The following is a 12,621-nucleotide window of genomic DNA, read 5'->3' on the forward strand; positions in this document are numbered from 1 at the left end:
AAGGTGCTACTAGACTATTTGTTGTTTTTTAAGTTTTTCCTGTTACAGACTAACTCAGCTACCCCTCTGAAGATTAGGAACATAGGTTGAAATTATAAAAAAAGAAAGTTTTACTTTATTATCCTTGATGGCGTAGCTTCAAGGTGGAAATATAGCATGTAGTTAATATGATGGCAATTAACACTTTTCATATTTTCAGATATTTAGAAATTCCTATGCTCACATTTCCTACATTCTGTTTTTATGCACCAATTTGGTTCCCTGTGTTCAAAGTGCAGCCTATTCCATTAATGTTGGTCTTTCCTTCTACATCTTCCCAGGAATTTAATTTCCCCTATATATGGAACGGATATCACTTCCAGAGGCACTCTCAGAGACCCCTTGGACTAAAATTGTCTACTTCAGTGATAGACAGCAGTGGTTCAGGAGCCAAATTAGCAATCAAGATTTCCCAAAAGAGCCACAGTAGCACAAATTAATTATTTCATTTACTATCTACTAAATGAAAGTGTGTGTTTGTCTGTTCATGAACTCTGAGACGGTAAGAGCTAGGACCACCAAATTCGGTATACAGATTCCTCTTAAAACTTAAAGCAATGTAAGGTTGTGCCATGAAAATGTGATGTGCCTGGAATGGGATTGCTTCTCATAAAACCATACAGAAAAGAGAATCACCAGGAAGGTGAAGGGATGGCTGAGGGTGCGCCCCCTCTCTGCCCTCTGGGAGTCCCAGGGCCAGCTCGAACCATTCCTGCACCCCGGGCAGCAGGCGTGCAATGCATGCGTGGCTCCGCCCCCAGGAGCACAGAGCATGCACGGCCCCGACACCCTGCGCCCCTTAGAGCTGCCATCAGGCACCATGCAGGCCCTGGGCATGCAGCACCTGATGGCAGCTCTAAGGGGCACCACGCGGCCGGGTGCACGGCACCCCTTACAGCTGCCATCAGGCGTCCCCTCCCATAAGTTGGCGCCCCAGGCAGCTGCCTGACTAACCCCCCCCCCACCCTTAATCTGGCCCTGTCTGGGACTGCCCCAACCCCAAGCCTCCTATACCCCAGGTGGCCTTTAGGGAGGGTCCTGGGTCCCCCCCCCCCCCCCATTCATTTTAGGACATTGCTGGCTGTTCTCCTTCATCAGGGTGTGAAGGAGAAGTGCACAGTTTGCTGCATTCCTCATTCAGGCTGGGGAGTGCAGGGGGTAGACAAACTGTAAACTTTGCTCTTGCTCCCTGACAGGGACAGAAGGGAAGAGCAAGTAGCCCTGGTATGAATCTCTGGGTGGTGGTGAGACTTTTGCAATCTCTCCTTAGCACCCACACCCACAGTCCCCTGCCCAGACAGCCTCTCCTCACCTCCCAACCCTGACTCCACCCTTCCACATACCCACTTCCTTGCCCTAAGCCCGTCCTTAAGGACCCAAGCAATACCAGGTAAATTATGCTAGTACAGTAAAACTTGCGCTATCCGGAACTTAAGCATCCAGAAAACTGTAGAAACCAGCAAATTTCTGATGCTGGGAAAAACAAAACAAAAAACAAAACAAAAAAAGGAAACTGGCCCTTTAAGTGTCGGGGCCGCTCCTCAGACAACCATGCTGCTCGTACCTGGAGGAGGAGTGAACGGCAGCTGGTAATAAGCATCTCGGCTACCCCCATGACCCAGCAGGCCAGCCGCCCCACGGCTCCTGCCCTCCCACCCCGGCAGGCCGCCCCCGCCATCTCCACCTCCTACCCCCCCAGCTTCCACCCACCCTCACCAGGCCTCATCCTGCTCTCTCCCCCCACCCCCCGTAGCTCGTGGGCCCCCCTAGCAGGCCACATCCCGACCCCCTCACGGCTTCTGTGGCTCACCCAGTAGGCCCTGCACAATTCTCAGGCCCCCCCCCACAGATAAACAGAATTTTTTGGTTACCAGCACGCCCTAATCCCCGAGTGTGCCGGATAACACAGGTTTTAGTGTAGTACTATATATTTAAAGCCCATGCAGATACCTATGGATATAAAGCAGATACCTGAACATTTGCAGGATTCTATATGCAAAATTAGTATCTGCATCTGCAAAAATGAGCCAAAGATATCCCCATTCACGGATGAGGATACCTACTGATATAAAGTGAATAACTGTGGATTTTCAGGGTTCTCAATTAATCGTTTAACCAGTAAACTAATTACATGGGATTTTACATCTCTAATCCCTACCTCTCTTCTGTACCCTTCCACCCCCACCTTGCTCCTGCACCTTACCGCCTTTCCAGACCCTTTACCCGCAGCCTGCTCCTGCACCCTACCTCCCAGTCAGATCCCGCACTCTCAACCCCTCCTGCACCCATTTTGTTATCATGAGTGGTTGGCTGATGGTCTGTGTTGAGTAAGGTTGGCCGCAAGTCAAAAAGTATGAGAACCACTGCTACAGAGAGATAATTTAATAAGATTACCTTTATCAAAAGATTTTTTCTATAATTTCACTTAAATAACATGAACAGAAAAGATATATTCATAACAAGGAAAACTAGCAAAATAACACATTTGGAAGCAATGTATACCCTTCTGTAATCAAGATCTGCATGCATTTACAGAGACCTGCAAGTAGTAACTTTGATGTCTGTAAATCTTTGATTTTTACCATACTTCATGAAAAGCAAGAAGGAAGCTCTGAGACACAAGTTTATACCTACAGATGTCAAATACAATTAATGGAGATAATGAAACACATTCTCTAACATCAATTATACAGTTGGAGGGATCAAGTTGTCTATTTTAATTAAGAACTTGCACCTGAAAGCCTCCCTACCTGACAAGTGATATCAATTCCTTCCCCTTCAATGTAGAAGAGCCTCTTAACCCTGTCCCTACACATCCACCACATAAGAAACACCACCAGAACTTTTTTCAATATGAGATTGTAGATTGGCAGTTCAAGATCCTTTAAAAGAAGCACATGAATTATTCTGTAGTGATAGGCACACTATATAGACAGATGCCAACTATTTACTACGTTATTTGAACACAGTGTAACCCAGAAATTTTCAAAGTAGAGTTCTGTAACACACCTGCAATGATTATCTGTAATTTTATTGTTATGTACTAACTTTTTGGTCCATCCGACTATAACATCTGGATACTCTAGATGGGGCAGACAGAATAAAGTAATATGAAATCAGAGCAAGGAAGGAAATCAAAGATACTTAATGAGACCGCATCCTGTAAACAATCTCTTTCATATTATCCATTTGCAAAGTGGATTCAATCAGTTGCTGAAAGGGAATGAGAGAATTATCCTAGTGCACTCTTTTATGTACAGATGTTTGCTACAGATAACAAATATACAAAAGAGTTTTGTTTTTTTTTAAACTGTTACTCACAAAAGAGTTAGTCTCTTAGGCTATGTCTACACTGTGCACTTATTTCGGAATAAGCAATTCTGAAAGAAATACCCTGAAATAGCACATTTCAAAATAGCACATCTATACTACAGGGAAGCCTGGAAATTAGTCTGAGGCAGGCTCCCCTAATGTGGATGTGCTACCTCAATTTAGAGGCCCAGGAAACACCGGGGATTAATTACTTTGAATGGCCTGGGGGAGGAGCTATTTTGAAATACAGGCAGTCCCCGGGTTACGTACAAGATAGGGACTGTAGGTTTGTTCTTAAGTTGAATTTGTATGTAAGTCGGAACTGGTCCATATTGTAGGGGAAACTCTAGCCGAACATTTTTTTTAGTTTTGGATAGCATAGGGAAAGGTTAACTCCCCTCTAATGTTTGTTTTGCTGTCTGTTCCCCTGTTCAGAAGATTTCACATCTATTTCTGTCCCTGTGACAAACTCAGGACTAAAGGAGTAACTCATCAAATACCAAACAGCTCTGCACCATGCTTTGAGCTAATAGCTTTATTTCCACACACCACCCAGGGTTCTAGGAGGAGGGTCCTTTTTTTGCTAACACAATGAGGCCAGCACTTTGTTTGTTTTGGTGGAGTCTTTGTTTGCCCAGGGAGCCCAGCATGTATAGGGGGAGGAGGGGCGGAGAGGCTGCTTTTGTCTGCTGTTCGGCAGCCTGTTGCTCAGGGGAGGGGGCAGCCTGTTGCTGGCAGGGGGGAGGGCGGAGGCGTGCAGGATGCGAGGCCGCGGGGGGGGGGGCAGCGGGCGTGGGGAGGCACTTTTCCTCTGCCCGGCAGCTCTGCGGGATCCCTGTCCCTGTGGCCAGCTGCTGCAGGCAGAGGCCAGTTGGAGCCGGCCGAAGAGGAGGAGGAGGTGGATTCTAGGACCCAGGTGAGCGAGCCCCGGGGACGCTGCTGCGCTCCGGGAGCCCGGCATGTATAGAGGGGAGGAGGGGCGGAGAGGCTGCTTTTGTCTGTTCGGCAGCCTGTTGCTCAGGGGAGGGGGCAGCCTGTTGCTGGCAGGGAGGTGGTGGGGGGCAGCGAGCGTGGGGAGGCACTTTTCCTCTGCCCGGCAGCTCTGTGGGACCCCAGTCGGAGCCGGCCCGAGGAGGAGGAGGATCCTAGGACCCAGGTGAGCAAGCCCCGGGAATGCTGCTGCACATGTGCGGGAGTTGCCTCACCCCGTTCGTATCTAGGGATCCGACGTAAGTCGGATCCACGTAAGTCGGGGACTGCCTGTAGTAGCAGTGGAGCATCCACACAACTGCTATTCCGAAATAGCTATTTCAGAAGAGGCGTTATTCCAGGTGTTAGCTCTATTAGTTATTTCAGAAGAGGCCATTTCTTAGTCGCAATGGCTGCATTTGACAAACACTGCTCTAGACAGCCACAAACATAGGTGAATGCAGTACTACAAATGAGAAATTAACCCCACAAAAACCCTGGCATTCGAGAGCTAAATTACTGTATCCGCATTGACTAAACCATGTCACACATATATTAACATTGTACCTGTTAAATAAAGGTATATGTGTATCTTAATATATTGTTCAATAACATATCATTTGTGCCACATGGATGAGTAAATATTGCTATTAGAAACTTTGGCTTGACGTGCTTAGATATTTGATTCAGTTTCTTTTACTCCATTTTCCTAACTACAGGTTGGACCCCCTTGATCTGGCACCCTCAGAACCTGCGCTTTCCCAGACCAGGGAGTTTTCTGGACCGGGGGAGGTCAATGCTCCAATGTTGGCTGTCCTGCTGCCCGCTCCTTTCCCTGGGGCACTCAAGGCTGGGGCTTCCCCACCCTGCCACTGCCCCCCGCTCATGCTGGCCCAGATGAGGCTCCATGCCTGCTGCCACCAGGGGTTCCCCAGCCAGGGCCGCCTCACTGCTGCCAGCCCCAGTCAGCCACTGCTGGCCTGGTACCTCTGGGGGTTCCTTGGGATTTCCCAGCCCTGAGGCCACCTGGCTGCCATTTGTCCCATAGCTGTGGCCCAGCTCCACTGCCCCCAGGAGGTTCCAAAGACACACAGCCACTGTCAACCCACTGCTGCTGGGAGGTTTCTGGGGTTTTCTGCCTGGGGCCACCAGGCCAGCCCTGCTGCTTCCAGGGATTCCCCTTGTGGGGCTAGAACTCCCAGCTGCCACCTGGTCCCACCATTGGGATTCCCTGGCTGGAGCTCCCATGGCCCTGCTGCCACCGGGGAGTTCTTAGGGTTCTCTGGCCAGGGCCACTCCAGTCACTCCTGACCCCACTGAGGCTGTAGGTCCCCTGGCGAGGGAGGAGGCTCCCAGACACCATCTGGCCTGGCTGACACTGGGGTTCCACTGGTGGCCAAGCTGGGACTCCGCAGAGCTGGCTCTCCCAGGGTTCTTTGGTCCAGCAACAACCATAGCCTTGCTGGACCACAGATGTTGCTGGACTAGAGAGTTCCAGATTTGGGAGGTTCAACCTGTAGTTATGAGGGAATTTGTAAAACAGGAAAAGCAGAATTGGGAAACCATTTACACTTAGCTAATATTGTGGTGGCCATAAAAATTTTGCAGATCTGATGCTGACCCATGATTTCAAAATGGTAAAATATAAAACTGATTTTCTTAAATTGTGGCTAGATTTTTATCTCTCAGTAAGAACTACAGTTGTGCTTTGTTCAAAGATTACAGCTTCAGCAGCTGCACTTTTTTCTAAGGCCGTGTCCAGACTCAGGGGTTTTTTCGGGAAAAGTAGGCTTTTCCCGAAAAAACTTCCCCTGCGTCCAGACTCAAGCCGCGTTCTTTCGAAATTATTTCGAAAGAACGCGGCTTTTCTTTCGATGGCGGTAAACCTCAATTTACAAGGAAGAACGCCTTCTTTCGAAAGTTCCTCTTTCGAAAGAAGGCATTCTTCAATGTAAAGAGGCCGTCTTCGAAAGAGAGCATCCAGACTCGCTGGGTGCTCTCTTTCGAAAAAGCGGATTTCTCTTTCGAAAGATCCGCCTGCAGTCTAGACGCGATCTTTTGAAAGAGGCTCTTTCGAAAGATGCTTTCGAAAGAGCCTCTTTCGAAAGAAGCCTGCAGTCTAGACATAGCCCAGGTGTAAAAGTTTTATTTTTAAGATTATATATATATAGGTTTTTCAAGTCTTAGAATACAGTACCTTTGGTAATAAGTGCTTCTATTAAGGTCATTTGGCTGATGAGAAAGAGGTGTAAGAATCAAATTAACGGGAAAGTTTGTTTGTCTCCAAACAGTTCAATTGCAGGAAGCTTAGGAAATCTGGAAAAGAGAGGAGTCATCCCAGTCAAATGCTTTCACCATAAGATTGTCCTCTCTCTGCAACTAAAACCATCTTAACAGGAACAGCCACGGAGGTAATTTAAAGCGTACATACTGCTTCTATTGTATATATAATATACATTATATATTGTGCGTAGCTTTGACAAGGCATCCATAATTTCCACTTCTGTCTTCTCTGAAGCTCTATGAACAGACTATATACATTCAAAATTTTTTCCTTCCACAATTACGTAGTGTTTGTTGTACCTAGGATGTTGTTTATCTGCCAAATTGAGAATTAACTGGGCATGACACCACACACACCTGCCTATTTTCAAACTGGCTCAGCAAGGTACTGTGACAATTGTGTTCAGAACAGAAGGATTTCAATGGAAAACATGTGGCTGAGAGGGAGAATGGAATCAGTCAGTGCTGGAATCTCTCATTGTTGATTTGAAAAGAAGATGGATTGTGTGTTATTTGAAATATTTTTGTACTTCTTTCCTTCTTTCAAAAGGGATGAATGTTTTTGGTGCAGGTGACTGGAGACAAAGTGAGGCTTAAAGTTTCCAGATTTTCTTTTGCAAACTAATATACAAAAATCAGAAATGGCATATTTTAATAAGAAAGGAATGCATTGTCTGTTACTTTTAAAGTTTGCCTTCAAGATAAAATTCTTCTTCCTAAGACTAACCCTTTAAACTGCCCCCAGGTACGGCAGAAACAATGCAAATAGAGTTCTATTTGGGAACAACATGTCTGTGGAAAAACTTCCTTCAGCCTCCATAATTTTTTTTTCTTTCAGTCCCGCAACTTGCTCTTGGTTATATATGACACCTTTAACTTATAGTCAGGGCTCTTAACATACAGGCAGTCCCCGAGTTACGCGGATCCGACTTATGTCGGATCCGCACTTACGAACGGGGCTTTCTCGCCCCGGAGCTCGCAGGCAGCGGGACTGCCCAGAGCGCAGCGGTCCCGCCACCTCGACCTCCGGGGCAAGAAAATCTGCTCCAGGTGCCCCTGGTCAGCTGGGGACCATCTCCAGCAGACCAGGGACACCCAGAGCAAAGCCGGGGAGGCGGAGGGGTCCCGCGCCTCTGAGGCTTTTCTGTGGCAAAGCCTCAGAGGCGCGGGACCCCGCCGCCGCTGCCGCTTTGCTCCCGGTGCCTCTGGTCTGCTGAGGACCATCTCCAGCAGACCAGGGACACCAGGAGCAAAGCCGCAGCGGTGGCGGAGTCCCGCGCCTCTAAGCCTCAGAGGCGCGGGACCCCTCCGCCTCCCCGGCTTTGCTCCAGGTGTCCCTGGTCTGCTGGGGCTTTGCTCCCCCTGTCCCTGGTCTGCTGGGGGGGGAGGGGGCACAGCTAGTGCGCCCCTCTCCCCCCCCCCAGAAGACCAGGCTTTTGTTGTGGACCCTGGGGTAGAGCAGCTGGGGTGCTGCCGGGTTGGTCCTGCAAAGACGTACCTGGCAGCCCAGCTGTTCTGTCCCGGGCTGGAGATTCAGCCGCTGTTGAAACTGATCAGTGGCTGATTCCAGGAAGCTGGGGGCAGAACAATTCTGCCTCCAGCTTCCTGTAGTCAGCCCCTGGTCAGTTTCAGCAGCAGCGGCTGAATCTGGAGCCAGTTCCGACTTACATACAAATTCAACTTAAGAACAAACCTATAGTCCCTATCTTGTACGTAACCCGGGGACTGCCTGTACCTAAAATATATTGTGAACTCTGACTCATAATTCTCCACACACACACCATTTCCACTCTATAATCCTGTCACTGATTTCCTCTTACCACATACCCAAATTTCAGATCCTGGTCCCCAAACAACTCTTTCCCCACTTACAATCTCTACTTTCATTGCTGCCTACTCCTCTTGTTCTGGGACCCTGCTAAACTTCCATTCTAATGTTCTTTACACAATCTTGCCAGCATGATTCTTTCAGACTTAGAATTGTCTTCCACTTCTTGTGTGCCAGGCAGATCATGAGCAGCATGCAAAGGCTCAGCCAGAGAAGGCTGAGGGGGGATTTGATAGCAACCTTTAACTACCTGAAGGGAGGTTCCAAAGAGGATGGAGAGAGGCTGTTCTCACTAGTGATGGACGGCAGAACAAGGAGCAATGGTCTCAAGTTACAGTGGGGGAGGTCTAGGTTTGATATTAGGATAAACTATTGCACTAAGAGGGTGGTGAAGTACTGGAATGAGTTACTTAGGGAGGTGGTGGAATCTCCATCCCTAGAGGTATTTAAGTCTCGGCTTGACAAAGCCCTGGCTGGGATGATTTAGTTGGGATTGGTCCTGCTTTAGGCAGGGGGCTGGACTCGATGACCTCCTGAGGTCTCTTCCAGCTCTATGATTCTAACTTATTTTTAAAAGATTAAAAATGCAGCTGTCTGGCTGATCCTTACTATATGGTGATATCAGAGTCTGCTGCTCCCAACATGGTCCCTTTATGATGACAGCTTTCAATAGTAGATTAGAACCACCGTTAGACAATGTCAGGACCAGAGATTAATATCGAAGCAGCTCCATTCAAAATCAGGAGCTGCTTCTAACTCCTTTGCCCCCATACCTTCTTCTCTTCTCCCTCATCACCTGTAGCCAGTAGCTTCTCTTATTTCTGCATGTATTACCATGATCACGAGATTGGTGATCAACTTGTTTTCTTTTAAAATAGAGAAATCCTCCAGTATTTCAGGCTACATTTGCTACCCTCACAAAGTCTTCTTTTTCTTATTTTGAAGCCATATTTGTAACTGTGTGTTTCATATCCTGTATGCAAATATATTTATAAATATGAATATGCCTAACTCAAATATGCTTTATATAAAATATTGCATCTCACGTATCATTTAAAAAGTTTGAATCTGCTGAATGTGTATATTCTGTTTGTGTTCATGTATTATTCCAGTATCTGAAGTCAGAAATATGAAGCATAAACATGTATACTGATCTGAACCTGGTAAGTGAGGGCCATTAGGTATAGTTAAGGAACTTAATGGCCTAGTATTTGGGACAATGATCCATGAATAGTCTTCCTTCTCCCGTGAACCTGGACGATGGTTAGTCCCACAAAAATGTGTCATCAGGCCATCTGATTCTGGGAATAATTTTGGATGCTATACTTTTCCACTCAAGGTGAGAAAAGTTTGAACTGAACAAGTTTGATTCTTGCCTTGGGCAAAGATATAAATAAAGGCATGAAACCTAACAATATGGGTTGCTATCAGATGCCAGGAGACCCTGGGTTACCATCTAAAATGAGTGCTAGAAAAATCTAATCAGACCCAAGTGGAGAGGTTTCTTAGTTTGTGAGAAAAAGTGATTAGAACCACTGTTAGGGTAAGAAATTGAATGTAACAAATTTCTTAGCGTATTAGGTTTAACTAGCATGTTTTGTTTATTTTGCTTAGTAAGTTATGTTAATCTGTTATCACTTGCAACCACTTAAATCCTATTTTTTATACTTAATAAAATCATTTTTGTTTATTAATCAACCCAGTGCACATAACTCTTACCTGGGGGTGGGGAGGGACAACAGCTGTGCATCTCTCTCTTTAATTGATAATGGGGGTGAACATGTTAGAAGTTCACTTTGTATTAACTTTATGCATACTGAGATGGATTTATTTAGGGTGTTGGTCCCATTGCAGCTGTGCATCTGAGTGCTGTGTCAGGTCCGCTTGACTGAGCCTTCCTAGGGCTGAGTGGATCTCAGGGTCTGTGCTGCTCTGCTGTGGACTGTGACCCCAACTCTGTGCCAAAGCTGGATAAGACTTGAGGGTCTGGCTCAACAGGACAGGTGGGTGGGCTCAGAGATATTTTCAGCTCATCAAGGAAGAGTTTCAAGAGGATCGCTGTGACCAAACCATGCACAATATTGTACCTGCTTGGTTTTTTAAGGCATAGTCTCATCAGGTTCAATTATAAAAATCTTTTTGCTGCTCAACAACAAAATTATGTCTGCCTTTAAAAAATATCAGTGGCATGGTATGCTAGCTTATGTTTTTAAAAAAATCTCTGAATCTTTTCATTCCCAACATTCTTCCACCTCACCATTTTCATCTCTAGAAGGAAAAAAAACCCAAATACACAACACTGTTTTATGTATAAAGACATGTAAAGAGACACCATTCCAGTTCAATTTAGAGATTTATGTAATTCAAATATCAAGTTTCATGCCTGTTTAACTGAATACTATCAGCTCCTGTGTCAAATGCAGATAGTGAAGTCAGGAGAAATATTTCTCTGTGGGAAGCATTTCTACTGTATAGGCACTTCTAAGTTATTAGAATCCCTTTATTGCCTTTCTGCAGTCTGTTGATCAGGTCTGGACTTTATAAAATGCTAGCAGGCATATTCAGTGAATGGTAGGTATTCAGGGGTCATGCACCAAAGATAACTTGGGGAGATACTATTTCATATAGGAAAGTAAATGAATAATTTTCTAATACAAACTGTGGTTAACCATCATTTGACTATAACTAAAAATATGCATGTATTTTCTTAAACTTTTTCCTTTTTTTTCTTTGCAGAAAACCCAGATGAAAAATATTATTCTGAGAAAGTGACAGGCTTTCAGTACCATTTTATCATTTATAACAGGGGTGGGGAACATAAGGCTCGGGGTCTGAATGTGTCTCCCAGCTTGCCTGGATCTGGCCCCCAAGGCTCTGGGCTCCTCCCAGGGGAGCCTGCAGGGCTGGAGCACACAAAATCTACTAGCTTGGGCCCCACTAAGCTCTAGTGTACAAAGGGAATGTGGGGAGTGTCTTTCGTCTCAGTCAGAGGCCATGTCACTAAGGATTTTATTTATTGTTTATTTATTGTTTGTTTGTTTCTCACTTGTGTGTGGCCCCTGACTTATTTTTCTGTGGGTTAGTGGCACCTGACCCAAAAAGGTTCCCAACCACTGCTTTATAACATCAAAATTTCTTAAAATTAACTCATAGATTCTCTGTTTATTTCTTTCCACCAGTACACCAGTACACAAAAGTATGGCTGCAATAATTAGGACAATAATCGTATGCAGATAAATGATATTTATTATTAATTTATATCTATAGTGCAATAGCCTAGAGGCAGGCCCTATCAGAAGGGGGGCAAGAGGGCAATTTGGTCTAGGCCTCAGGAGAAAAGGGGGCCTCAAATTTTGACATTTTTTTACCGAGTAATTTCCATTTATTATACACCTTGCAGTTATAACAGAGACAACAAAAGAAGCTATAAATACCTGCAAAAATTGATATTGAATGTCATTTTTTTTCCCTTTCTGAATAGGGATTTGTTTGGTTCCAGTCAATGTACGGGTGACCCTACAAACGGAACAGAATTCCTACAGTCAACAATTTAAACACCTCCAGCGCATTATCAACAATCTATAACCTATCCTGGAAAATGACCTCTCACTCTCAGAGGTCTTGGGGGAAAGGGCAATCCTCGCTTAAGCCAACACCCTAACTTCAAACAAATTCTTTCCAATAACCACGCAACACATCTCTATCATAATCATCCAGGAACCCACCTTTGCAATCAGCCCCAGTGCCAACTCTGCCGTCTGCCCACACATCCACATCAGCTATTTCATCTCTGGTCCCAACCACATCAGCCACCAAATCAGAGGCTCATTTAACTGCACATCCACTAATGTGATCTATGCCATCAAATATCAACAATGCCCCACTGCCATGTATATTGGCCAAACTGGACAGTCTCTATAGGAAAGAATTAATGGACACAAATCAGATATCTGAAAAGACAATAGACAAAATCCTATTGGAAAACACTTTAATCTACCTAGACACTCATTAATGGATCTCCAAGTCACCGTTTTGTTCCAGGCAAATCCACAAGCCAAATACACAGAGAAGGATAGGAATGTAACTTCATTTACAAGTTTAATTCTTATGCAAATGGTATGAACAAAGACATCCACTGGCTCACATGCTACCTTCCACATCCTATGACTTAACCTACCAACCAAATAATG

Source organism: Pelodiscus sinensis, chromosome 1 (genome assembly GCF_052426305.1).
Source record: "Pelodiscus sinensis isolate ZL-2025 chromosome 1, ASM5242630v1, whole genome shotgun sequence".
NCBI lineage: Eukaryota > Metazoa > Chordata > Testudines > Trionychidae > Pelodiscus > Pelodiscus sinensis.